The 27,067-nt window shown below is 40.7% G+C and overlaps 1 long non-coding RNA gene across 1 annotated transcript in view; it reads left to right on the top strand.

Annotated features, from left to right (window-relative positions):
• The window catches only part of LOC141083717 (uncharacterized), a 192,208-nt gene that overhangs the window by 92,002 nt on the left and 73,139 nt on the right, over positions 1-27,067 (top strand). Inside the window, exon 3 of the long non-coding RNA XR_012230797.1 lies at positions 26,455-26,575. This is a non-coding gene — a long non-coding RNA (uncharacterized lncRNA). The remainder of the gene's footprint in view (positions 1-26,454; positions 26,576-27,067) is intronic.

Raw genomic sequence — 27,067 nt, forward strand, 5'->3', positions numbered from 1 at the left:
CCTACATAGTGCTAATAATTTGACAGCTTTTTACACACATAATTATCACTGTTCACATTGGAGCTCACAATCTAAATTCCATATCAGTATGTCTTTAAAGTGTAGGAGGAAACGGCACACAAACATAGGGAGAACATCCTTGAGATGTCCTTGGTTGGGTTTGCTAACTGTTGAGACACTGATTACTGCTGATTGTTAAGGATCCGAGCAGTGAAACTGCATACTTTTTTGGGTGCCGTTAATAATTCAAATTCAACAACTCCTTTAAGATGTAAAAGCAAAGATAATAGATGAAGGTACCATAATGAGAGATGTTTGGGACAGCATTTTCTTCTCAGCCAATATGCATTTCCTGTCTATAATCCTGCTTAAGAACACGAGAACACAGTAGGAAGCCACTTATTATTATCTACAATAAGCATTTTGAAAATTATTATCAGCCATGCCCACTCCACATAGCCCCACCCAATCACTAAGCACTAAATGAATCACCTCCTCCCATGCCCAAAGACCCATCACACATCTTCCAAGCCCATATTCTCATAGGCACATCTTCCCTCTTAAAGAGATCTCTGGTATAAAAGTCAGGGCAAATCCACTCTGCACTCTGGTTCTGACCCCAGGCCCCTCTTAAAGGGATCATTGGTATGGAAGTCAGGGCAAATTCACTCTGTGCTCTTAAAGGGATCCCCATTATGGAAGTGAGGGCAAATCCACACTGTGCTCTGGTTCTGACCCCAGGCCCCTCTTAAAGGGATCATTAGTATGGAAGTCAGGGCAAATTCACTCTGTGCTCTGGTTCTGACCTCAGGCCCTCTTAAAGGGATCCCCATTATGGTAGTGAGGGCAAATCCACACTGTGCTCTGGTTCTGACCCCAGGCCCCTCTGAAAAGGATCCCCAGTTTGGAAGTCAGGGCAAATCCACTCAGCGCCCTGGTTCTAACCCCAGGCCTCTCTTAAAGAGATCCCAGGTATGGAAGTTAGGACCATTCCACTCAGCGCTCTGGTTCTGACCCCAGACCTCTCTTAAAGGGATCCCGGTATGGAATGTTAAGACTATTCCAATTAGCGCTCTGGTTCTGACCCCAGGCCTCTCTTAAAGAGATCCCCGGTATGGAAGTTAGGACCGTTCCACTCAACGCTCTGGTTTTAACCCCAGGATGACGGGATGATGTGGCTTATTAGGGGTAGTAGTCCAGTGACTTTGATGGGATGATGTGGGATATTACTGGTAGTAGTCAGGTAGCTCAGGCTGACAGGATGATGTGGGATATTAGGGGTAGTATTCTGGTGGCTCTGACGGGATGATATGGGATATTAGTGGTAGTAGTCTGGTGGTTTTGACGGGATGTTGTGGGACATTAGGGGTAGTAATCCGGTGGCTCTGGCTGAAGGGATGATGTGGGATAGTAGTGGTAGTAGTCGGGTGGCTCTGACGGGATGATGTGGGATATTAGTGGTATGAGTCCAGAGGCTCTGATGGGACGTTAGGGGTAGTTGTTTGGTGGCTCTGACTGGATGATGTGGGATATTAGGAGTAGTAGTCCGGTGGCTCTGGCTGACGGGATGATGTGGGATATTAGGGGTAGTATTCTGGTGCCTCTGACGAGATGATATGGGATATTAGTGGTAGTAGTCTGGTGGTTCTGACGGGATGTTTTGGGACATTAGGGGTAGTAATCCGGTGGCTCTGGCTGACAGGATGATGTGGGATATTAGGGGTAGTAGTCCGGTGGCTCTGACAAAATTATCCCACAGGATGATGTGGGATATTATGGGTAGTAGTCGGTGGTTCTGACGGGATGATGGCAGTAATCTGGTTTCTCTGGCTGATGGGATGATGTGGGATATTAGGGGTAGTAGTCCAGTGACTCTGGCTGATAGGGTGATGTGGGATATTAGGGGTAGTTGACTAGTGGCTCTGGCTGACGGGATGATGTGGGATATTAGGGGTAGTAGTCCAGTGACTCTGGCTGATGGGATGATGTGGGATATTAGGGGTAGTAGTCCAGTGACTCTGGCTGATAGGGTGATGTGGGATATTAGGGGTAGTTGACTAGTGGCTCTGGCTGACGGGATGATGTGGGATATTAGGGGTAGTAGTCCAGTGGCTCTGGCTGACGGGATGATGTGGGATATTAGGGGTAGTAGTCCGGTTGCTCTTGCTGATGGGATGATGTGGGATATTAGGGGTAGTAGTCCAGTATCTCTGGTTGACAGAATGATGTGGAATATTAGGGGTAGTAGTTCGGTGGCTCTGACTGGATGATGTGGGATATTAGGGGTAGTAGTCGGGTGGCTCTGACGGGTTGATGTGGGATATTAGTGATAGTATTCGGGTTGCTCTGGCTGATGGGATGTTGTGGGATATTAGGGCTAGTAGTCCAGTGGCTCTGATGGGATGATGTGGGATATTAGGGGTAGTAGTCCAGTGGCTCTGATGGGATGATGTGGGATATTAGGGGTAGTAGTCCGTGGTGGCTCTGGCTGACAGGATGATGTGGGATATTAGGGGTAGTTGTCTGGTGGCTCTGGCTGATGGGGCGATGTGGGTTATTAGGGGCAGTAGTTCAGTGACTCTGGCTGATGGGATTTTGTGGGATATTGTAGTGAATGTGGCTATGCAGAGTGGGTGGGGCTCTACACTCGGCTTTATACATATATAGATAGATATAATCATTATAATTTGTTACAACTAAACGTAGTTAGTTAGTATGCCCGGGCAGCGCCGGGCTCTTCAGCTAGTTTTTGACAAAATTAAGTTTCACAAAAAATGTTTAACCCATAACATGAAATTAAGATTAATAATAGAGCTTTCATTACACAAACTTCAGTTTTACCCAAATTAGTTGAGGAGCTACATTTTATTGACAGTATCATCAATTCATAAGTACTGCTCTATCTCGAAGCAGAAAATGCAGCCATCACTCTGTGCCCTTGTTAGACATGCAAGGGTCTGAATACTTATGACTATGTGATATTTCAGTTTATCTTTTTTAATAAATTTGCAAACATTTCTACATTTCTGTTTTTTCAGTCAAGATGGGTGCAGAGTGTACATTAATGAGAAAAAGATGAGCTTTTTTGAATTTACCAAATGGCTTCAATGAAACAAAGAGTGACAAATTTAGAAAGCTCTGAATACTTTCTGTTCCCACTGTATATGTGTGTATGTGTGATTAGAAATCCAGAAAAACAGCAGTACTTTCTAAATGGGTGCAAATCTCCCCCAAGGAAGTTGGCAAAGGTTCTTGTCAAAGAGATAGAAATCCAGGGCACAGCACATCCAAAATAGTCAAAAAGTAGTATGCTTTATTCACCAACCCCAGCTATGTTTCAGCTCTCTCTATGGAGACTTTCTCAAGCAGTTACAGTGGCTTGAGAAAGTATTCACCCCCTTGGTTTTTTGCCAATTTTATTACACTACAACCAGTGTTTAAATATTTTTGTTATCCAATTTGTGTGTGATGCATCAGCAGCACTAGTGATGAGCGAACACTAAAATGCTCAGATATTCATTATTCGAGTCAAGCAAATCGCAGTGCTCTGGGTCTCTACTCGAGTAACGAGTATAATGGAAGTCAATGGGAAACTTGAGCATTTTTCTGGCGCCCCCCCCCGGGAGTGTGAGGGGGGGGTCTAAAAATTTCAAAAAAACTATAAAACTATTTAAACAGTGCTGAAATTGCATGGGAACAGCATGGGGAAGACTCCTGTAAGCATCTCTGAATCTCTGGTCGAAGCTGAGAACAATGTTGTCAGAGTATTACACCACTTTTACTGACTGACAGTAAAACATATGAAGCCAAAATAAAAAAGAGAAAAAAAATACTCCTCCGTGCCTTGGACGCAGTGTTTTAGCATTCTTGCATTGCTTTCAATGGTGAAAAATACTTTCCACAGGAAATGTAATTTTATCATTGACACATATAAAATCATAATTTTTTTTTTCTCAGCCATCACTATTAGTAGAGACCATCAGGTGACCCTTTCTATTGTTAGGGGGCGAGGTGTCTTGTGGACAGATGAGACCAAGAAATTTTTTTGGTAAAGTGCATAATTCTACTGTTTACTGTAAATGGAATGAGGCCTACAAATAAAAGAACACATTAGTTACAGTCAAATATGGTGGCGGTTCAGAGACATTTTTGGGGTTGTTTTACCACTTCTGGCCCTGTGTGCCTTGACTGTATGCAAGGCATCATGAAATGTGAAGATTCCCAAAGAATTTTGGGTGGAAATGTAGTGCCTGTGGTCAGAGAACTGGGTTTTAATCATAGTAGGTCATGGATCTTCCAGCAGGTCAATAACCCCAAACATACTTAAAGAAGCAACAAAAAATAGATGGAAGCAATCACTGGAGCATTCAAAAGTGGTAATTTCAGTTCCAGTAGCGTAGCGTCTCTCACAACTACCTCTTACATACAGATGCTAGAGAGAAACTGTGAATGGATACATTAAATCAGTTAGGCTAGTTTCACACTAGCGTTTAGAGGAGCTGCGGAGGGATGTGTACTTCCTCTCTGAAGCTCCCCCCTGCTGCGCCTCCTCTGTTCAGCCTCGCCTACATCGGCATGCGGCCTGTGTACCCTATCTTTAGCATTGGGTACACAGGCCATGCCGATGAATTCGGATGCCTCCGCATGCGTCTTTTTGACTGTGCGGCGACCACACCAAAATGCAACACGTTGCGTTCGGCGCAGGTCGCCGCACCATCAAAACGATGCATGCGGAGGCATCCGCATACATCAACATGGCCTGCATACCCAATGATAAAGATAGGGTATGCAGGCCGCATGCCGACGGAGGTGGGGCTGAACGGAGGAGGCGCGGCAGGGGACGGAGCTCCAAGGAGGAAGTCCGCATCCCTCCGCAGCTCCTCAATACGCCAGTGTGAAACTAGCCTTAATTTTGTCTGCTTTGATGAATTTCTGAGTACAAAACACCATAAAGACCAGGGGAAGAGTCTTGAGGAGATCATTTGCATATTCCCAGTGCCTTCTGGGATAAGTGAAGAGTCTCCTCGAGCTCAACAATCACTGGGTTTTGGCCGTTGCAGCTGAAAAGAGGAAATCGGAAAAACCGCGCACCAATCGGCGCGCAAATTTTGGCTCATCTTTCATCGTTTTTAAGAAATCTCAAGATGGAAGAGGCCAGGAGCCATTTGGTGAGCTGCATTTCTTGCTACATGTTCACAGATTTACCAGTGGAAAAGCCAAACTTCACATGCCACAAATGCAAGCTTGTGTCCCTGTTGGAGGAAAAGTTGCAAAATCTCGAAGAGAGGTTAGCTACGTTGAAGATCATTAAGGAAGGTGAAGAGTTCTTGGACAGAGCAGAATTATCTCTTCATGTTACAGAAAGAGAAGAAAGAGAAGAAATTCGAAGTGCACCTGAAGAAACAGAGGAATGGAGACATGTGACCCAGAGAAGCAGGAGGATCAGGAGGCAGTCAGCACCCATACTGCTCAGAAACCAGTACCAGGCTCTCACGCAGGAAAACGATGAAGTAATACATCAGGATAAGACTTTGCCCACAAACAGCAACCTTGTACGCCTTCAGAGTCCTCCTGGATGGAGAAAGAAAAATGTTGTGAAGAAGAAACGGAGAGTGGTGGTCATGGGGGATTCCCTGTTGAGAGGAACAGAGGCCGCTATCTGCAGACCGGATATAACTTCAAGAGAAATGTGCTGTCTTCCAGGTGCAAAAATTAAAGATGTGTCTGACAGGATATCAGGACTCTTCAGACCTACAGATGACTACCCATTCCTGCTACTACATGTGGGGACAAATGACACCGCAAGAAACGACCTGGAAACCATCTGCAGAGACTTTGAAGACTTAGGCAAGAAAGTGAAAGAACTGGGAGCGCAGGTGGTCTTCTCTTCCATCCTCCCAGTGGATGGCCATGGAACAAGGAGGTGGAATAAGATTCTGCAGGTGAACAACTGGCTACGTCGATGGTGCCGTCAGCAACGGTTTGGATTTCTGGATCACGGAGTGAACTACTTATACGATGGACTACTTGCTAGAGATGGGGTGCACCTTACGAAGACTGGAAAGCATGTATTTGGAAGTCGCCTTGCTACACTTGTAAGGAGAGCTTTAAACTAGAACAACATGGGAAGGGAAGCAAAAGACCAGAAAAAGCCATACACCTGACAAATGCTATTGAGAACTCTGCTATTAGAAGTGGAAAGGAAGAACAAAGACGAAATAATCTAATTAATAAAAATATTGGAGAAAGAGAAACAAATCACAAACTAAAATGTTTCTATACTAATGCACAAAGCATGGGCAACAAACAAGGAGAATTGGAACTACTAACACAGAAAAAGAAATATGATGTCATTGGAATCACTGAAACTTGGTGGGACAATACACATGATTGGAATACAAGACTAGAAGGATACAACTTATTTGCAAGAAACAGACTTGATAAACGAGGAGGGGGTGTCGCATTGTATGTTAGAAACGCGTATATCTGCACAGAGTTTGAAGCTTCAGAGACTGGGAGTTCTGTGGAAACTGTTTGGGTAAGAATACAAGGACAGAACAATGGAAAGGACACCATTGTAGGCATTTACTACAGGCCACCTGTGCAAGCTGAAGATATGGATGAACTCTTTATGCATCAAATGGCCAAGTTCTCCAAAAAATATGACATAGTTGTCATGGGAGATTTCAACTATCCAGACATTTGTTGGGAATCTCTCTCAGGCAAAACTAACAGGTCAAGGAAATTCTTATCCTCTCTTGCTGACAACTTTATCTTCCAAAAGGTAAGGGAGAAAACAAGGGGAACTGCTACCTTGGATCTAATCCTTATAAACAGGGAGGAAATGGTTGAGGAGGTAAATGTGGCTGGGACCCTAGGAGGTAGCGACCATGCTATTTTAGAATTTTGGATAACTAGAGGCGGAAGACCTGTGAAGACTCAGACGTCAAGGTTAGATTTCAGAAAGGCAGATTTTAAGGGATTCAGAAAGAGAATTGGAGGGATCCAATGGCTGGATATCCTTAAAGACAAAAATGTCCAGGAAGGATGGGAAATCTTGAAAAATGAAATTCTCAAAGCACAGTTGTTAACAATTCCGAAAAGAGGGAAGAATAGGAAGCATTTAAGGAAACCAGGATGGATGAACACAGAGCTTAAGCACATGCTAAAAAGGAAGAAAAAAATGTTTATAAAATGGAAAGAGGGAGGCATATCTAAAGAAGAATATAATGCTGTCTGCAGAACCTGCAGGGCAAAAATCAGATTATCTAAAGCTGAAAATGAATTGAGGCTTGCAAGAGATGTCAAAAGCAATAATAAAGGATTTTGGGGATATGTCAAAAGTAAAAGAAAAGTCAAAGATGCTATAGGATTTTTACAGGATGAAAATGATGAAATGGTAAGACAGGATGTTGAGAAGGCTGAACTTTTAAATTCCTATTTTGCATCTGTTTTCTCTCAGAAAGGAAATGTAACATCAACTGTTATTCACTGTCCTATTAAGGGAATAGAAGAATCCAGGATATCTATAAACAGAAAGATAGTGAGGAAACACTTAGCTAACCTAAATGAATTCAAGTCTCCAGGTCCAGATGAATTACACCCTAGAGTACTGAAGGAGATAGCAGAAGAAATTTTTGAACCCCTCTCCATAATCTTTGAAAATTCTTGGAGAACAGGAGAAGTGCCAGAAGACTGGAGAAGAGCAAATGTTGTTCCTATCTTCAAAAAGGGGAAGAAGGTGGACCCAGGCAACTATAGGCCGGTGAGTCTGACTTCTATACCAGGAAAGATCTTTGAACAAATTATTAAACATCATGTATGTCAATACCTGGATAAGAATGAAGTGATTAAACAGAGTCAGCATGGGTTTGTAACTAATAAGTCATGTCAGACTAACTTAATTTCCTTCTATGACGGTATCACTGATTGGGTGGATCAAGGAAATGCTGTAGATATAGTATATCTTGACTTCAGCAAAGCATTTGACAAAGTCTCTCATACAATCCTTATTGAAAAAATGACTAAGTATGGAATGGACAAGGCAACTGTTAGGTGGATTCATAACTGGCTTAGTGATCGGACCCAAAGAGTGGTCGTAAATGGCTGCACATCCAGTTGGAAGAATGTCTCAAGTGGGGTACCACAGGGCTCTGTCCTGGGCCCTGTATTGTTCAACATCTTTATCAACGATTTAGATGAAGGAATTGAGGGTAAACTGATTAAATTTGCTGATGACACAAAGCTAGGAGGGATAGCTAATACTAGAGAAGAGAGAGAGAGGATTCAAAAAGATTTAAATAAACTGGAGAAGTGGGCAGCAACTAACAGAATGGTTTTTAACAGGGAAAAATGCAAAATACTACATCTGGGCAATAAAAATGAAAAAAGCATATATAGAATGGGAGGAATAGGGCTAAGTAACAGCACATGTGAAAAAGACTTGGGTATACTAATAGATCACAGACTGAATATGAGTCAACAGTGTGATGCAGCAGCAAAAAAGGCAAATGCAATTCTAGGATGTATTAACAGAAGCATACAGTCTAGATCACGTGAAGTCATTATTTCCCTCTACTCCTCTTTGGTCAGACCTCATCTGGAGTATTGTGTCCAGTTTTGGGCACCACATTTTAAAAAAGACATCAACAAACTGGAGCAAGTTCAGAAAAGAACGACCAGAATGGTGACCGGTCTGCAAACCCTGTCTTATGAGGAAAGGTTGCAGGATTTGGGAATGTTTACTTTGCAAAAGAGAAGACTGAGAGGAGACTTAATAGCTGTCTACAAATATCTAAAGGGCTGTCACATTGTAGAAGGATCAACTTTATTCTCATTTGCACAAGGAAAGACTAGAAGCAATGGGATGAAACTGAATGGGAGGAGACACAGATTAGATATTAGAAAAAACTTTTTGACAGTTAGAGTGATCAATGATTGGAACAGGCTGCCACGAGGAGTGGTGAGTTCTCCTTCAATGGAAGTCTTCAAACAGAGGCTGGACAGACATCTGACTGGGATGATTTAGCGAATCCTGCTTTGAGCAGGGAGTTGGACCAGATGGCCCAGGAGGTCCCTTCCAACTCTACGATTCTATGATTCTATGATTCTATGAAATAAATGAATCCTTCAATGAGTGCATGGAAAAAACCAGCAGCAAGGCTTAGAATTTAAAATTGCAAGAAAAAAAAAGTGTTCAGCTCATCTGTAGTTTTATTGCTTAAAAATTATTGCTTATATTATTTTATTAGTCTCCCCATGCTTTTTGTTTCACGCTTCCAAGGTGTGGGACTCCCTCTGTTCCTCATTCTTTTCTCCCTTCCCCCTCTGGATGCGATCTTTCTCCTTCTGGTGCTCTGGGTATTTTTCCTCTTTGAATCGGCTCCCTCTTCTGTGTGTCACTGACCTCGGGACTGTCTATGAAAACTTTGTTTCTCCAGCGTATCCTCCTTTCTTCTATAATTTGTTACCAGATATATTCACTAAAGTGGATTTGATATGCATGCATTTTCTCTCTTTTTTAAAAAAACTTTTTATCCTTGTTTTTATCAACTTCTCATTTTTATACTGTGTTCCAATTTTCATAGCGTTTTTTAATTCGGTCAGATACATTTTTTATTCATATATAATCTTTATTCATATATTTTTTATTCATATATTTTATATATTTTTATCATACAAAATAAAGATTTTAACATATCCATTTTTAATGTTTATTATTCACATTTATTTTTATAAATATCATATATTTCCATACAAAGACGTTCATTCATTTTTCTTCCTTCATTTTTTCTCGGCAACATATCGTCTGTTCATTTGGAGTAGCGGACTATACACTGGCCATCACTCCTTTTTGATTCTGTCTCTGCGGGTTCTTTTAGCGCTTCCTTCATCTCATTTTTTTCTCTTTTTTTTTCTGTTATTTTCTTTCTTTTTTCTTCTTCCTTTTCTCCCTCTTTTTCTTTTCATTTAACTACCTGGAAATACACCAAATGAATTAATTTTGTTGGATATATTAAGTTGTTAACACTTTTCTGATACTGATGACCTCTGACTTTTATCCCCCTCCCAACATGTGACTCTTGGCGCCAATTTTTGAATTGTGTATGTATAAAACCGGCAATGTCTTTACCTGTCTGTACATGTCATCCCCTGAAGAAGAGGTTTTTAACTTCGAAACGCGTTGGGAAATAAATGTATTAAGCACACAACTTGTGAGGAGTGATGGTCTGGCAGCGCACGTTTAATCCATAAAAAATCCTACCAGCTCACCCTTTGTACTTCCATGTTGCTTTCAAGCACGGGCCACAGCTCTGTCAGGCAGTAGACAAAATATGGACAAGACGGTCCAGCTCAAAAGGGTAAAATCCAAAATATTTTATTTATATATCAATAAAATAGGTATACAAAAAATGCATATACTAGACCAGAAAACCGGAGGGAAGGTTGAGGAGACACTGTACGCATTTCGAACGAAAAGTTCTTAAACTCAGATACTGTAGAATATAGAAGGGAATTTAACAGGCCACAAAAAGATATATTCTTGTACATGGCAGCCACAAATTCTGGAGGAATGCAAGTAACATTGGCAGCTTGGATAAATTTCAGAGTACAGATTACCGTAAAAAACCATGAATCAGTCAATGAGTCCATGGAAAAAAGGAACAGCAAGTCTTAGAATTTATAAGGCAATAATTTCTTACTAGATGCCTGTCATACGCTATAACTAATGCAACACCTCACCGTAGACAAATTGCAGATCATAGACTTATTGTTGTAGAATAAACAGTGGGGGAAATAAGAATTTGATACCTTGCTGATTTTGTAAGTTTGTCCACTGATAAAGACATGAACAGTCTTTAATTTTAAGGGTATGTTAATTTTAACATTGAGAGATAGAAGATCAAAAATAAAATCTAGAAAATCTCATTGTATAAATTTATTTTCATTTTGCAGTGAGAAATACTGTAAGTATTTAAAGGGAATCTGTCACCCCCTAGGCGTTTTTAACTAAAAGAGCCACCTTGTGCAGCACTAATGCTGTATTCTGTCAAGGTGGCTCTTTTAGTTGGGGTCCCTTCCACCGCTGAAAGAATCGCTTTTATAATTTGTCCCTCATACCTCTAGTTTGTCTGGGGGGCAGGTCTTTCCCCTCCTGACACAGACTCCTCACAGCCATCAGACATTTCCTCCATTCTTCTGGGCACCGCCTCCTCAGTGTTAAGTTATTTACCCGGTGCCTACGCTGTAATCTTGTTTCTTGGGCATGCACAGTTAGCGTTGCCCGTTCACTGACATCACATGATGTCTTCCTTCTCGCGCCTGCGTGGACGTGTGGCCCGAGATCCCGCCCCGCAGTCAGTCTCTTCTGATTTATTCACACTGCGGGGTGGGATCTTGGGCCGCGCGTCCACGCAGGAGTGATGGGGGGATGGGGGGTGCTAACTGCGCATGCCCAAGAAACAAGATTACAGCGCAGGCGCCGGGTAAATAACTGAATGCTGAGGAGGTAAAAACTGTTTAGTCTTATATCTACTAAAGGACTTTATTCTGGCTGTGGCTTTATTTACTATACACCTATAGGACTAGCAAAAGATAGGTGTCTTATAGCTGCCTCTCCATTACTAATACGTGGGCTTGATGTCACATGACAATACATAGGTGACATCAACCCCACAAATATGAACCTCAAGTGGACAGAGCCAGGAAAAGCACCAGAATTGGGGCATCTAATAGATGTGCCTTTTCTGGGCAGTAGTGGGCTGCTATATTTAGGCTGAAGGGGCCAATATCCATGGCCCCTTACCAGCCTGAGAATACCTGCCCACAGCTGTCTGCTTTAGCAATGCTGGTTGCCAAAAATGGGGAGGGGCCCACATAGTTTTTTTAATATTTATTTAAATAATTAAAAATATGGCGTGGGGACCCCTCTATTCTTGATAACCAACCTTGCTGAATCTGAAAGCTGAGGGTTGCGCAGACCCCAGCTGTATGTTTTGCCCATTCGCCGCTCCCGCTCTCGCTATTATTAGCAGCAGCAGATGTCAGCTTATGGGAACGGTAGTCTCATCAGCTGACACCAGTGACCAGAAGTCACAGCTGAGCGCTCACATTGTTTTCGGACCGGCGGGGATGATTTCACAAATTTAATGATCGTGAGCCGAACTGAACTTAACTGAAATATTCACACATCTCTAATCATTACTATACAGATGTAATTAATCTCTTATGTAGGGCTCATGATTATATGATAATCTATGGCTCTAATTTCCTACTATTACAATTTAATTTATCAATTACAATCTAAATTCCTTTGAGATATATAGAAGATTTTTGGCAAAGATTATCACGGAAAGGATGAGATCTGGAGTGGAAAAAGCAAGGTTTTTTATTCAACCAAAGCATTTCGTCACCAGGCCAGCACCTTCCTCAATGTAAAAGACCTTTATCTTGGTCTGTAACCTTGAAAAAGGCATTGGTCTGGTGCCGAAATGCATTGATTGAATCAAAAACCTCGCTTATTCTCTCTGGATCTCATCCTTTCTGTGAGCGCAGTCCGCACATCGGTATAATCTCTGCTTGGTCAAACTGCTATCTGGACTATACTCTCTTCCATCCATGGAGTTGCAGCTATGGCATATCAGGTTTCTACAGGTATTGTGTCCTTACACCACCCTTACTGGTGGGATCTACCATTACCATCACTCCCAAATTATTCTTTAGGGTACTGCTCTGTCTGTGGGCCTTTGTCCCATTGAGATCTTCCAATAGCAAAGATTCTATCGCTAATCTATAAGGCTTCATGAGTAATATAAATGCCTTATGATTGGGCTATTCGTCTTTTGAGGTTACTTAGTGGGGACATAGGTAATATTCAATGGCTCATGTTAAGCCTACAGGTCCATAATATGGAGCCACTGGAATCCAAAGTGCTGTCATACAACCTCCCTAACGTATTAACGATCTCTTAAGGCATATTTAAGTAAAATAATGAACTTTCTAAATTTATGGACTAATCTAATACTTTGAAGTAAAGCAAATGACAAAATGATGTCTAATAAAATAATATTTTTCAATAATATATATATATATGTATTAGCATGATATATCTGGATATTTTTAAGCACAGTTACAGTCTTTATTGTTCTGCACAAATAGTTTTCAGCTACGTGATTATTCACCCAATAACCATAATTTTAGGAAAGAAATCAAGTGATATTAAAATTTGATTTTTTTTTTTTCTTTTCGGTACATCAGTGGGCTTTTCTATAGTTCTGACTGTCAATTTTCCTTCCTGGGTATTTTCGCTCTTTGCATTTCTAAAATGATGAGTCTTTTGTGTCTGTTCGGCATGTCGCCTTTGTTTTCTCCCATTTTTTGTGCTGCCTAGCTGCTTGCAGCAGGGGGTAAGCAGCTGTACCACACAAGACCGGTGAATAATCTGTCTCTCTCTTTTAATTTAGAGGCTTGCTCTGCTTTGTGGTGCTAAGTCATAAGAACAAGACAAGCCAACAGATAAATGCTTTATCCTGTTTTTTTTTTATTTTCAAAAATCAACCATAGAATTGTAGACACCAAGATACAAAAAATAAACAGCTAAGGCTTATTGGATTGTATTTCTTCTATTCATTAGTGGAGACTATATGAATTCTAATTATAATAGAAGGTATTTGTATATTTGGGTGAGGTGTTGGAGGTTGAAGGGTATTTTTCCTCAATCAATTTGAACCTGGAGCAGAGAGATATTTTTTTTCTTTACTCTTTACATTATCACCTAATTTTTTTAATCATTTCTTATTATTAATTTTACATTGATTGCATAAAGACAAATAAGGATTTAGAAAATTTAATAGATGTAATAGTAATAATAAAAAAATATATATTAAAAATGTAATGCAAATCTGCAAAACAACAGTTGTAATAAATATATATTTTAGGTTTTTTTGTTTTTTTTTGTGAATTGTGCAATAAAAACGATTTGGGCATGTGTAGTTTCCAAAAAATGTTGGGCATTGATGATAAGGGTTTGTAATTTCTTTTATTCAACCAGGGGAATTTTTCTAGCATCTTAGGACACTACTAATTGGTAAGTATAGATTTAAATCAATTCTGATTGATTTAGATAGTTATTGATTTAGTTTTTCAAATTATACACTACTAGCAATAGTCATGATTGCTGGATACCTCCATTCAGTGGACAGAAAACTGATATAAGGAGAAGGATGGTTTTATATGGATGAAGGTGCTCACTAATGTAGACAAATTAGCAGATTTAAATTGCATGTGGCCGTCTGAAAAAAATGCTACTAAAAAGTAATAAATCACAAATGTAGAAAAACAACAATACTATAATAATAATAATACCAACAAAACATGAGCAGCAATGGAAAAATGTTCAAGAGACACACTCTAAGAAAAATGTGTAAACCAACACGAGAAACAAGCGTGCCAAATGGGTATCATAAAATGCAACAATTTATTAAGATATAATTAAAAAAATGGAAAATATATATAAATATGAAAAACATATATGCAACAAAAACATAATGTTCCTGCAAATGGTACCAGTACACATGCACAATGCGTACAATGTAACATTTTTTGAAAAAGTACAAAAAAGGTTAAGACCATATAAAACGTACCCCTAGTCAGGGAGCTTAGTGCTATGACTATTACTAAATAATTTAGTAGAAAAATATCAAGGTAAGTAAGTACTTACATCTAGATGGTATCTCAGCAGATGGGGGTAAAAGTGCATGTGCCTTAGTCCACTAGCCAGAACGCACGTTTCACCCAAGGCTCTGTCAGGGGGCGTGTGACTTTAGCACCATAAGTTATTAGATGATTTGGGGACCAGATATAAATCAAAGATTCTACATTGTATTCAATGTATTACAGTGTTTTTTGGACTATAAGATGCACTTTCCCCCCAAAATTTGGGAGGAAAATGGGGGTGCATCTTATAGCATGAATGTAGCATATCGGGGGGGCAGCGGAGATGGTGGAGCGCAGATATAGGAGGCAGGAGAAGGGTCGCTGCTGCAAGAAGCCAGTGGCAGCAAGAGTGGGGTAATGCTACAGACCCTGGGGGGGAAGAGGGTGTGTCCTGGCAGTGCGATACAGGAGCTGAGTCCCCACTGCGCACATTGACCTTGCGGTGGGCTTCAGAAAAATTGTGTCTGTTGTCGGCGCACGCACAAATTAAAATCTTTGCTTAACAATGAGCCGAGATCTCAATTCGTGCATGTCCCGACAACCAGTGCCATCTTACTGAGGACGGTCGAGAGATCAATGTGTGCAGAGAGGGCTTAGCTCCTGCCTCGCAGTGTCAGAACACCCCATCCTTTCAGCCTAGTGCCCACAGCCTCCTCCTTTACTGCTGTCAAATGACGTTAATGTGACCCTGATCCTGCCTCCTGTGACCCCACTCCACTGTGCACCCTCTCCCGGTAAGTTACATTTGGACTATAAGATGCAATTGTGACATTTGGCATGCCTGATCAAGATAACAGGTTCAAAATTATTTTTTTTACTTTTATCAGTGCAATAAATGGTAACGATTTTTCTGTGAAGTAGAGCTTGGTGACCAATTAAAAATATAATAATCCTAGAATAAAAGCTATGATCCAATAGTATGTTCCAAATACATATTTTAAGGTGGCTGTCCAGTCTTGGAAATTCTTACACTGCGTGCACTACATGCTATCAGGATTCTCCAGTGTTGATGAATGCAAGCATGTGATTTGCTTCCTTCTGACCACATTTCTACAGATGTGCTCAGCTTTGCTTGATACAAGTGCGCACGTCTAGTCAGCATGTGACTGTATGTATGCAAATTGCCCGCTCTCACTGGCGACATCAGCGTGTCCTGACAGTATGCAGTGACTGCAGGCATATCACAAGACCAGACAACTCCTTGAAATATATGCTTGATTATATGCTATATTTTTTGGACTATAAGATGCATTGGCCCATAAGACGCACTCTAAGTTTAGAGGAGGAACTTCTTTGTTTCTCAGTGCCTATTGAAGTATGTGTGCATTTTAACTAGCGCAAATGGCATTTGGCTGCGAACCTTAGGACCTTACATGAGCTCCATTCACATTAGGGAATAGGGTTGATTAGTATGTCCCGAGCAGGGCACATGGCCCTCTTACCCTTCTGTTACCCATTCCTTTGTATGGTTACGCTTCAATATTTGTGTCCTTTAGCCTGGCTTAGATTTGGCGCATCCCATTACTATTTCAACATTTTTAACAGATGGAGCATTATTGTGCTATTTCATCAGTAGCTGCAGTACACATTAGCGTTTTTCTTGAGTATATGGGTGTTTTCAATATGTTGCCATTTGAGATAGTGTATTACAGTATGAGTTAAATGATTAGAGCATGAAACTCTTGGTATCTATGCAAATGCGGCGCTGGTGACGTAGATTCACCCAGAGCTCCGGTTTCATTGAGATGTCATGCTCTCAGTGGACACTGGCACGTAGCATACAGTATATACAAGTGGAGAGTAGTTTTGGTAAGAGTGAGGTCTCTATAAATATCTACAATTATGTTTTAGGATTGATAAAGTGCATGGATGCAACTAAACTGCAGTAATGCCTCGATGCCAAGCAAAAATATACCAATACCTCATGTGTTAATTACATCTTTTTGCACATTTTTTATACAGGGTGCAGGCTTGGTCTTTCCAGTGGTGGCTGGATAAAGTGGGATGTCTAGCTTATGCATGCGCATATGGTATTGGCAGCCCGCCCGATGTAATAGTAGGGTTGTCGGTAATAGGCTGCCATATGGATGGAGGTACATCTTACATAATGGTGTGAATGATACCTTATGCACTATGCAGACCTGTGTGCAATTAGAATACTAGGCAGCCGCCCCACGGATGTTTGGTGGGTTAGTAAGTGGTTATTTTTCAGTGTTTTCCACCTGTCCTGTCCCTGCCTTTATCATGGGGGACCTCCTGCATTTGAGTCTGGACATATTATTGCAAGTATGGCTGTTTTTTCCCTCTGTGATGTTTTCTAGATGCCAAGCAGACAATGTAATAGCCAAAACATATAAATTTGAATTGAATAGGATCTAACAAAATACCGGTAGGTATATATTTGTAGGAACCCTGTAAGGTTAGTAAGGTGAAAGTGCATAGATGCTTATGAAACACATAGATGCCATTGAGTATGCCAGAGGAATACTATTTATTCCATCTTTATAGATCCTAAAATACCTCAGATGTCTTTTATCTCAGTTAATTTATTTTTTGCCATTCATATGTATAGACATACATTGATCATTGATATTTGTGATTGTCACTCGGATTTGCATTCGCTCTTCCATCTGGTTGTTTTTCCCACTCTGATGTTTGTAATTCTTGATCAATAAAGTTGCAATTAACATTTCATACTTACTATTGACTCCTATTTTCGATTTTTTTTCTTTCTTTGAACTCTAGAAAAAAGACAGCTTCGCCCAGTAAAAGTACACACACCATAAAAACAGGATATAAAAGTATGTATCAAAAATATGTATATCACACCACTGGCTAACACGGTATAAAGATATACATCTTTCCTGTATATCACACCAGGAATTGAAGCTCGTGGGAGATAATTTGCATATTCCTGGTGCATTCTGGGATGAGTAAAGAGTCACCTTGAGTTTGAGGATCTCTGGGTGTAGCTGGATCGAGCTGCTTAGAGGAAATCATCCTAACGGTGCACAAATCTTTACTGTGATTTCACAGAAATTCATTTTTCTCAATAAGGAGAAGAAGATTACCCATATGGTGGCTGCAATGTGTGCTATATCTTTATAGACTTGCTAGAGGAAAATACAAACTTTACATTTTAGAAATGAAAGCTTGTGACTCTGCTAGAAGAAAAGGTGCAAAGTCTTCAGGATAGAATAGCTCATCAAAGTAGAAAAGGATTTCCTTGACAGCAGAAGAATCTCTTCAGAATGTTCCAAAAGAAGAACTTTTCAGTGTTCCTGCAGAAGATAATGACAGTGTACAAAAATCTATTCAGAATGTTTGAAGAGAAGCACCTTTAAATGTACCTGCAGAATAATTGGAAGCATGTGACCGAAGGAAACAGGAGGATGAGGAGGCAACAGCGCCAGTACCGATGAGGAACCGCTACCAGGCTCTCACGCAGGAACTATGAAGATGTACATCAAAAAAGTGTTTTGCCAACAAAAAACACCCCAGTAAAAAATCAGAAACTTCTTGAATAGAGAAAAAGAAGTGATGTGGTGAAGAAGAAAAGAAGAGTAGTGGTCATGGGGGATTACCTACTGAGAGGAACAGAAGCCACCATCTGCCGATCGGACATTACTTCACGAGAAATGTGCTGTCTTCCAGGTGCCCAAATCAAAGATGTGTCTTATAGGGTATCAAGACTTTTCAGTGCTAAAGAAGACTTCACATGTCTATTAATACATGTAGGAACAAATAACACAGCAAAAAGAACCTGGAAACTATGTGCAGAGATTTTGACGACCTAGGCCTGAAAGTGAAGGAACTGAGAGCGCATGCCATCTTCTCATCCATCCTCCAAGTGGATGGACATGGACCAAGGAGATTGAACAGGACAATATTTCATATTGAAAGTATGATATAGTGATCATGGGAGATTTTAAATATCCAGATATTTGCTGGGAATCTCTCTCAGGCAAAAGTACAGGGTTAAGAAAATTTTAGTATTTTCTTGCTGACAACTTTACCTTTCAAAAGGAAGAAGAGAGAGCAAGAGGATCTACAATCTTGGACCTAATTCTTACCAACAGGAAGGAAAGGGTTGGGGAAGTAAAGGTGGCTGGGAATTTAGGAGTCAGCGATCATGCTATCCTCAAATTTTGGAAAACAAGAGGAGGAAGACCAGCAATGTCATGATCCAGGACGGGGTTTTGCTTTGGCCCGTCTTGGTCTGATTGGGGGTTAATTATTCCGCCTCTCCCTGGCAGAGGGCGGCTATTTAATGCTCACTGGACCTAGGTGTCAGTTATACTCCTGCTCGGCTGAGTTAGTTGACCTTGTGCGTACGTGTGCCTTGTGCCTGAGATCTTGCTTGCTTGTTTGGTTTTGATTTGGTTCTGTCCCTGTTACGAGTTCTGCCTGTCCCTCTTGTACTGCGCTACCTCTCGTGTATGACTCTCTGCTTGTGACCTGACTTCTCTCTGCTCGTCCCCTTGGTACCGCGTCGCCCTCTTGTGTATGACCTTTGGCTTTGTCTGACCTCCCATCTGTTTACCCCTTCTGTACCTTGCTGTCGTACTGTGAACGACCTCCGTTTTGCCTGACTCTGAGTTTGCTGTCTTCTGTGAAAGCAGTACGCTAAGCCCCGCCCCCTTGCAGTCACATGAACGTAGGTTCCATGCCGGCTTGCTAAGCTTCATCACTAAGGTCCTGTGCACCTATTCTTTCTGGCTATTCTGGTCCCCAGGGTCCCTACAGTGCGGGTGAGTCCCTGCTCAGCAGAGGCTGTACGCCGGCGCTGTCAGGATCCTGATAGCAAGGACTCATACTTTAAGGTTCGACTTCTGAAAGGCACATTTTAATGGACTTAGAAAGAGGGTAGGAAAGGTCCAATGACTGGATGTACTAAAGGACAGAAATGCCCAAGAAGGATGAGAGATTTTGCTATATGAAATTCTCAATGCACCATGGGTAACAAAAGAAGGAAGAATTGGAAGTGTTTAAAGAAACCAGGGTGGATGAACTTAATCACTTGTTAAAAGGGAAAAAAAATAAGTGTATATCAAATGGAAAGAGGGGGGCATATCTAAAGAATAATGTAATGCTGTTTTCATGGATGGCAGGACAAGAGTTAGAAGAGCTAAAGCCAGTAATGAAGTTGGGCTTGCAAAGGAGACCAAAAGCAGTAAAAAGGGATTTTAGGGGTATGTCAAAAGCAAAAAAAAAGTCAAAGATGCTATAGGATTTTTACAAGATAAAAAGACTGAAGTGGTAAAAAATTATTTTGAGCAGGCTAAACATTCCCATTTTGCATCGGTGTTCTCTAAGAAAGCAATTGTAACATCAACTGATCTTCTCGGTGCCATTGAAGGAATAAAAAAAACAATTAGCTAATTTAAATGAATTTAAATCTCCTGGTCCAGATGAATAACATCCTAGGGTACTGAAAGAGTTAGCAGAGGAAATTGCAGAACCACTAGCCAGAATCTTTAAAAAATCCTTTGAAAACAGAAGAACTCCCAGAAGATTGGAGAAGAGCAAATGTCCCAATCTTCAAAAAAGGAAAGAAGATGGAGTCAAGAAATTACAGGCCAGTGATCATTACTTCTGTACCAGGAAAGATATTTTGACAAATTATTAAGCATTAAGAATAAAGAAATTAACCAGAGCCAGCATGGGTTTGTAGCAAACAGGTCATGCCAGACTAATCTAATTTACTTCTATGATGGAATCACTGACTGGATGGATCAGGGAAATGCAGTAGATATAGTGTAACTCTCATTCAGCAAAACATTTGCTAAAGTATCTCATACTATCCTTATTGAAAAATGGCCAAGTATGGGATTGACAAGGCTACAGGTAGGTGGATTTATAACTGGCTCAGTGATAGTACTTATGGATTTATAATAAATGGTTGCACATCCAATTGAATTTCAAGTGGGGTACTACAAGGCTCTATCCTGGACCAACTGTTATTCAATATTTTTATAAATGATCTAGATCAAGGAACTGAAGGTAAACTATTCAAATTTGCAGATGATGCAAAGCTAGGAGGCATAGCTAAAGGGCATGTCACACTAAGCGATATCGCTAGCAATATCGCTATAACTAGTGACGTTATAGCGATATTGCTAACGATAGCTCTGTGTCTGATACTTACCTACGACCGGCTCCCCCGCTGCTTATCGCTGATCGCGCGAGAACGTCCTGGACTGTTTCTCGTCGTCAGCTTCCTGCGGCGCTTCCTGCTGTGACGACGAGCGACGCGTGGAGCCAGGCGGGAGGACGCAGGATCGCCTGGTGTGACAGGTAAGTAGCGACCCCCATCCCCAGCGATGTCGCTAGTTAGATCTGCCTGTGTGGCAGCTCACTAGCGACCACTTAGCGATGTACCAGCGATCCTGACCGCTTAATATCGCTGGTCGGGATCGCTGGTACATCGCTAAGTGTGACAGTACCTTAACACTGAAGAAGACAGAGAAATGATTCAGAAGGATCTAGATAAGCTTGAACAATGGGCAGCAACTAACAGAATTGTGTTTAATAGGGAGAAATGCAAGATTTTGCATCTGGGCACGGAAAATGAAAATTACATCTACAGAATGAGAGGAAAACAACTAAGCAACAGCATGCATGAAAGACTTTGATATACTAATAGATCACAGACAGCACAGGAATCAACAGTGGGATGCAGTAGCAAAAAAGGCAAACACAGTTCTAGGATGTATTAATAGAACCATAGAGTCTAGATCACATGAAGTAATTATCCCCCTCTATTCCTCCTTGGTCAGGCTTCATCTGGAATACTGTGTCCAGTTCTGGGCACCAAATTTTAAAAAAGACATTGACCCTTGAGATCCCTTCCAGCTCTAACATTCTGTGATTCTATGTCAGACATTTCTTTTTATATGTGGAGGGAACCACATATAAAGGATCATGGCTAAAATTACCCAAGGATATGCACAACTTGTCTTATAAGTGGTAAGTAAATATAGCAGTGACTGTAACAGTTGAATTATTCGAATAATGTAATACCTGGAAGCAGATCTCCAAAACAGAAGTTACGCCCATCCAAATGTGCATTTATACTGCAACCTTTGTCAGGGGATGAAGAAGGTAGCAGTAAAAATGTATGTCGGAGGTTAAAGCCAAATAGCGCTTTGGGGTGGGCTTCATTTTTGCTTTTGAGGTCCGATTCCAGGTACTATATTATTTGAATAAGCCAGCATACACACTTTTATTTATTGATTTGAAAGGCGAGAAAATACCTACAGTATGTTTAGAGTTTAATTCTGAAACAATAGTGACATCACACTCAGTTTGGATGCTAATTCTGAAAAAATCAATAACAGGTCTGTTATGAGAACAGAGAATTCTCAAACAAGTATGGCTTCCCTAACAAATCACAAAGCGAAGAGCAAAGCTAAAACACGAAAACATAAATTACACTAACGCAATGTGGTGAGTGCACACGCATTGTAGATGGGTTACTAAACGGTGATCTGTTCTCCAGATGTATTTTAACCATAAATGCATGGATTGTTGACAAGATATTAACTTACTATAAGAACTTGATGCAAGATGTTGAGCATTAATTGCATATTATGGCTATAACGTGCGTTTTCCAGCCACTTTTGTCTATCTCTCCAACACCTAATTTTCCTCCACATCCACTAGTTTCTATGACTGACCACGTGTTCCTTTCCATAATTAAGATTTAGTCAATCATCTTCACACAGTGCGCCCTCGAATAATAATAACCTTTAATTCTATTCCAATGCATTTTGTTCTAAGGCTGCTCCACCACAGCTCTCATTTCCACTCCATATTTTTTTTCCAAAAACTTAAGGTGGTTTTACAAATTGCACTTTTACTCAAAATTGCCACATTTTTCCTAGAGTTTTTTTATTCTTTACAAAATTGCAGCCAATAGCTTAAAGTGAAATATTAACTCTAGAAAGTTCTATTTCTCCTTGTGCATCGCTGGTGTAGGAAAATTTACAGATCAAGCAATGTTATCTGGGAAAAAGGTATGCAAATTAGCTCATTAGCCACCAAGTAATTTTTCGGCATTGAAGAGGGGCAAGAATCAGCTGTATGCAGATGAAGTGTTTTCCTTTTGAAGAAGACTCTGATTTGGCTAAATATCCTAAGACATGCAAAAAATGGATCCCGGTGATTCTGACTTTGTTTTCTCATCACATATTGTACTTCATGTTAGTGGTAAAATTTCATTCCTATAACTTGCGTTTATTTGTGAAAAAAAACTGAAATTTGGCAAAAATTTTGAAAATTTCGCAAATTTCCAACTTTGAATTGTTATGCCCTTAAATCACAGAGATACGGCACACAAAAAACTTAATAAGTAACATTTCACACATGTTTACTTTACATCAGCACAATTTTGGAACCAAAATTTTTTTTTGTTAGGAAGGTATAAGGGTTAAAAGTTGACCAGCGATTTCTCATTTTTACAACACCATTTTATTTTTAGGGACCAGATCACATTTGAAGTCACTTTGAGGGGTCTATATGATAGAAAATACCCAAAAGTGACATCATTCTAAAAACTGCACCCCTCAAGGTGCTCAAAACCACATTCAAGAAGTTTATTAACCCTTCAGGTGCTTCATAGGAATTTTTTGAATGTTTAAAAAAAAAATTTTCACAAAAAAATTACTTCAGGTCCAATTTTTTTTATTTTACCAGTGGTAACAGGAGAAATTGGACTGCAAAGTTATTGCGCAATTTGACCGGAGTATGCTTATACCTGATATATGGGGGGGAACCACAGTATCGGCGCATGGCAGTGCTCGGAAGGGAAGCAGCGCCATTTGACTTTTTTGGCTGGAATGAAGATTGGATGTCATGTCGCGTTTGGAAACCCCCTGATGTGCCAAAACAGTGGAAACCCCCCACAAATGACACCATTTTGGAAACTAGACCCCCCAAGGAACTTATCTAGATGTGTGGTGAGCACTTTGAATCCCCAAGTGCTTCACAGAGATTTATAATGCCCGGGCATGATAATAAAAAAAATCATATTTTTTCCACAATCTTGATCTTTTAGTCCCCATTTTTTTTACTTTCCCAAGGGTAAAAGGGAAAATTGGAACCCAAAAGTTTTTGTACAATTTGTCCTGAGTACGCTGATATCCCATATGTGGGAGAAAACTACTGTATGGGCACACGTCAGGGCTCGGAAGGGAAGCAGTGACGTTTTGGAATGCAGACTTTGATGGAATGGTCTGCGGGTGTCATGTCGCGTTTGGAGAGCCTCTGATGTGCCTAAACTATTGAAACCCCCCACAAGTGACCCCATTTTGGAAACTAGACCCCCAAGGAACTTATCTAGATGTGTGGTGAGCACTTTGAACCCCCATGTGCTTCACAAAAGTTTATAACATAGAGCCATAAACATAAAAAATCATATTTTTTTCCCACAAAAATGATATTTTTGCCCCCAATTTTTTATTTTTCCAAGGGTAACAGGAGAAATTGGATCTAAAAAGTTGCTGTGCAATTTGTCATACCCCATAAGTGGGCGTAAACCACTGTTTGGGCGCATGGCAGAGCATGGAAGGGAAGGAGCACCGTTTGACTTTTTCAACGCAGAATTGGCTGGAATTGAGATCAGACGCCATGTTGAGTTTGGAGATCACCTGATGTGCCCAAACAGTGGAAACCCCCAATTCTAACTCCAACCCTAACCCCAACACACCCCTAACCCTAATCTCAGCCCTAGCCCTAACACTAATGGGAAAATGGAAATAAATACTTTTTTTTATTTTGTTATTTTTCCCTAACTAAGGGGGTGATAAAGGGGGGTTTGATTTACTATTTATGGTGTTTTTTATGTTTGGCAGCTGTCATATGCTAAAAGACACTTTTTATTGTAAAAATAGTTTTTGCATCACCACATATTGAAAGCTATAATTTTTCCGTATTTTGACCCACTGAGTCATGTGAGGTCTTATTTTTTGCGGGACGAGTTGACGTTTTTATTGGTATCATTTTCGGGCACGTGACTTGATTTCATCGCTTTTTATTCTGATTTTTGGGATGCAGAATGCGCAAAAACCAGCATTTCATGAATTTTTTTTGGGGGGGGGGCGTTTACATCGTTCTGCGGGTGGTAAAATTGATAAAGCGGTTTTAGTCTTCGGGTCAGTACGATTACAGCGATACCTCTTTTATGTCTTTTTTTATGTTTTGGCGCTTTTATGCAATGAAAACAATTTTATATAAAAAATAATTATTTTTGCATCGCTTTATTCTGCGAGCTATAACTTTTTTATTTTTTCGCTGATGATGCTGTGTGGTGGCTCATTTTTTGCAGGACAATATGACATTTTCAGAGGTACCATGGTTATTTACATCTGTCTTTTTGATCGCGCGTTATTGCACTTTTTGTTCGGCAGTATGATGATAAAGCATTGTTTTTTGCTTTGATTTTTATTTTTATTTTTTAAGGGGTTCAATAAAGGGGTTAACTAGTGGGACAGTTTCCTAGGGTGGGTCGTTACGGATGCCGCAATAATAAATATGTGTACTTTTATTGTTTTTTTTTATTTCCAAAAAATGAATTTATTAGGGAATATTTTTTTTTTAATTTATTTAGGGATTTTTTTATAAATGATATTTTTACGCTTTTTTTTTTTTACTTTATTTTATTGTCCCAGGGGGGGACATCACTATAAGGTGTCAGATCGCTGATCTGACAGTTTGGACAGCAATCTGTCAGATCAGCGATCTGACAGGTGCTGCACAGGCTTTCTCCGTGCCTGCTCTCTGCAGGCACCGAGGAAGCCGCCTCCCTGCAGTCAACCGTGGCCATATTGGATCTGGAATGGAGGACCCCAGAGCAGCGCAGCACATCTCGCTGCTTTGGGCGTCTCAGGGAATCATGGAGGGAGCCATCTCCTTGCCGATGCTCCCCTAATCCCCCGGTACACTGCGATCATGTTTGATCACAGTGTGCCAGGGGTTAATGTGCCGGGGACTGTCTGGGACTGCTCCTGACACATAGTGTTGGGTGTCAGCTGTGATAATCAGCTGACACCCCGCCGCGATTAGCAGCGCCCCCCGGGAGCGCCGCTGATCGCTTAGATGTACTATCCCGTCCCCGGTCATAGGGGCCCGGGTACCGTGGATGGGATAGTATGTCTCATGTCAGAAAGGGGATAATGCATTGGATATTGTCTTCAACAGAAGACAGTTAATACCTGACAAAAAAAAAGCATCCATACCTCAAAAACATTGGTAAAATGCATCCCTGCCGAGTCTCGCCATATGGCTAAGCAGTATTGTACAGCCACATTTGGGGAATACCTACATTCAGCATTCAGCTGCATAGAAATACATGCAGCCGCACACTCCGATCTCGAGTGCCGGTGGCAGTGCCGGGTATTGATGCGAGAGACTCGCCCGTGTTTCTCGCATCACACTTGCAAGTGTTACCCCAGGCCATAAAATGACACTGGTCAGAATTGTAAAATTTGGCCTGGTCATTACGGTCAAAACAGGCTTCGGGGGGGGGGGGGGATGAAGTGGTTAAAGGAAAACTAACAGGTCTGTGAGAGCCAGAATTCTTGCTGGTTGGTAGGTGATCAAATACTTATTTCATGCAATAAAATGCAATTTAATTATGTAATAGTCATACAATGTGATTTTCTGGATTTTATTTTTATATTCTGTCTCTCACAGTTGAATACCTACGATAATAATTGCAGACCTCTCCATTCTTTGTAGGTGCGCAAACTTTCAAAATCGGCAGTGTATCACATGCTTTTTTATCCTCACTCTACTTACTTTGACTTCAACATTTAAGGGAAAAAAGGGATTCTAAAGACTTTCTGACATGGCATTAAAAGTAAGTGCATTTATCAGGTCTAAGAGATCTATCTATTCAATGATGTATAATGTTCATACTGTACAATCTGTTCTGTTTTAAAGAGTAAATTTGTTAAATAACGACCTATTGTTTAATCAGTTTTTTGTGTAAAATATACAGTAATTTGTAGGCATTTTTTATATCACAATCCATATTAAAGAGGATCTGCCTGCATTTTCTTTGTTGATCCTAAGGCAAAATAATGTAGGGCAGAGGCCCTGATTCCAGGGACATGCCGTTTATTATGTAAGATGTAGTTTCAATACAATCAGTGTTTTATCAACAAGAGATTATCACTGTTGGATTAGGTTTCACATGCAGGTCCGTCCAGCTAAGCTGTGTAACCCCGCCCCCTCCACTGACTAGCAGCTTGCTGACAATGTACAAAGGAAGCTACCAATCAGGGGTGTGGGCGGGGTTACACAGGGCTCAGCATTATGTCCACTGCTATATCTACAACAGTGAAAAGAG

The sequence above is a fragment of the Dendrobates tinctorius genome, unplaced genomic scaffold, assembly GCF_039654945.1.
Source record: "Dendrobates tinctorius isolate UK_male_01 unplaced genomic scaffold, ASM3965494v1 ptg000021l, whole genome shotgun sequence".
In the NCBI taxonomy this organism is placed as follows: domain Eukaryota; kingdom Metazoa; phylum Chordata; class Amphibia; order Anura; family Dendrobatidae; genus Dendrobates; species Dendrobates tinctorius.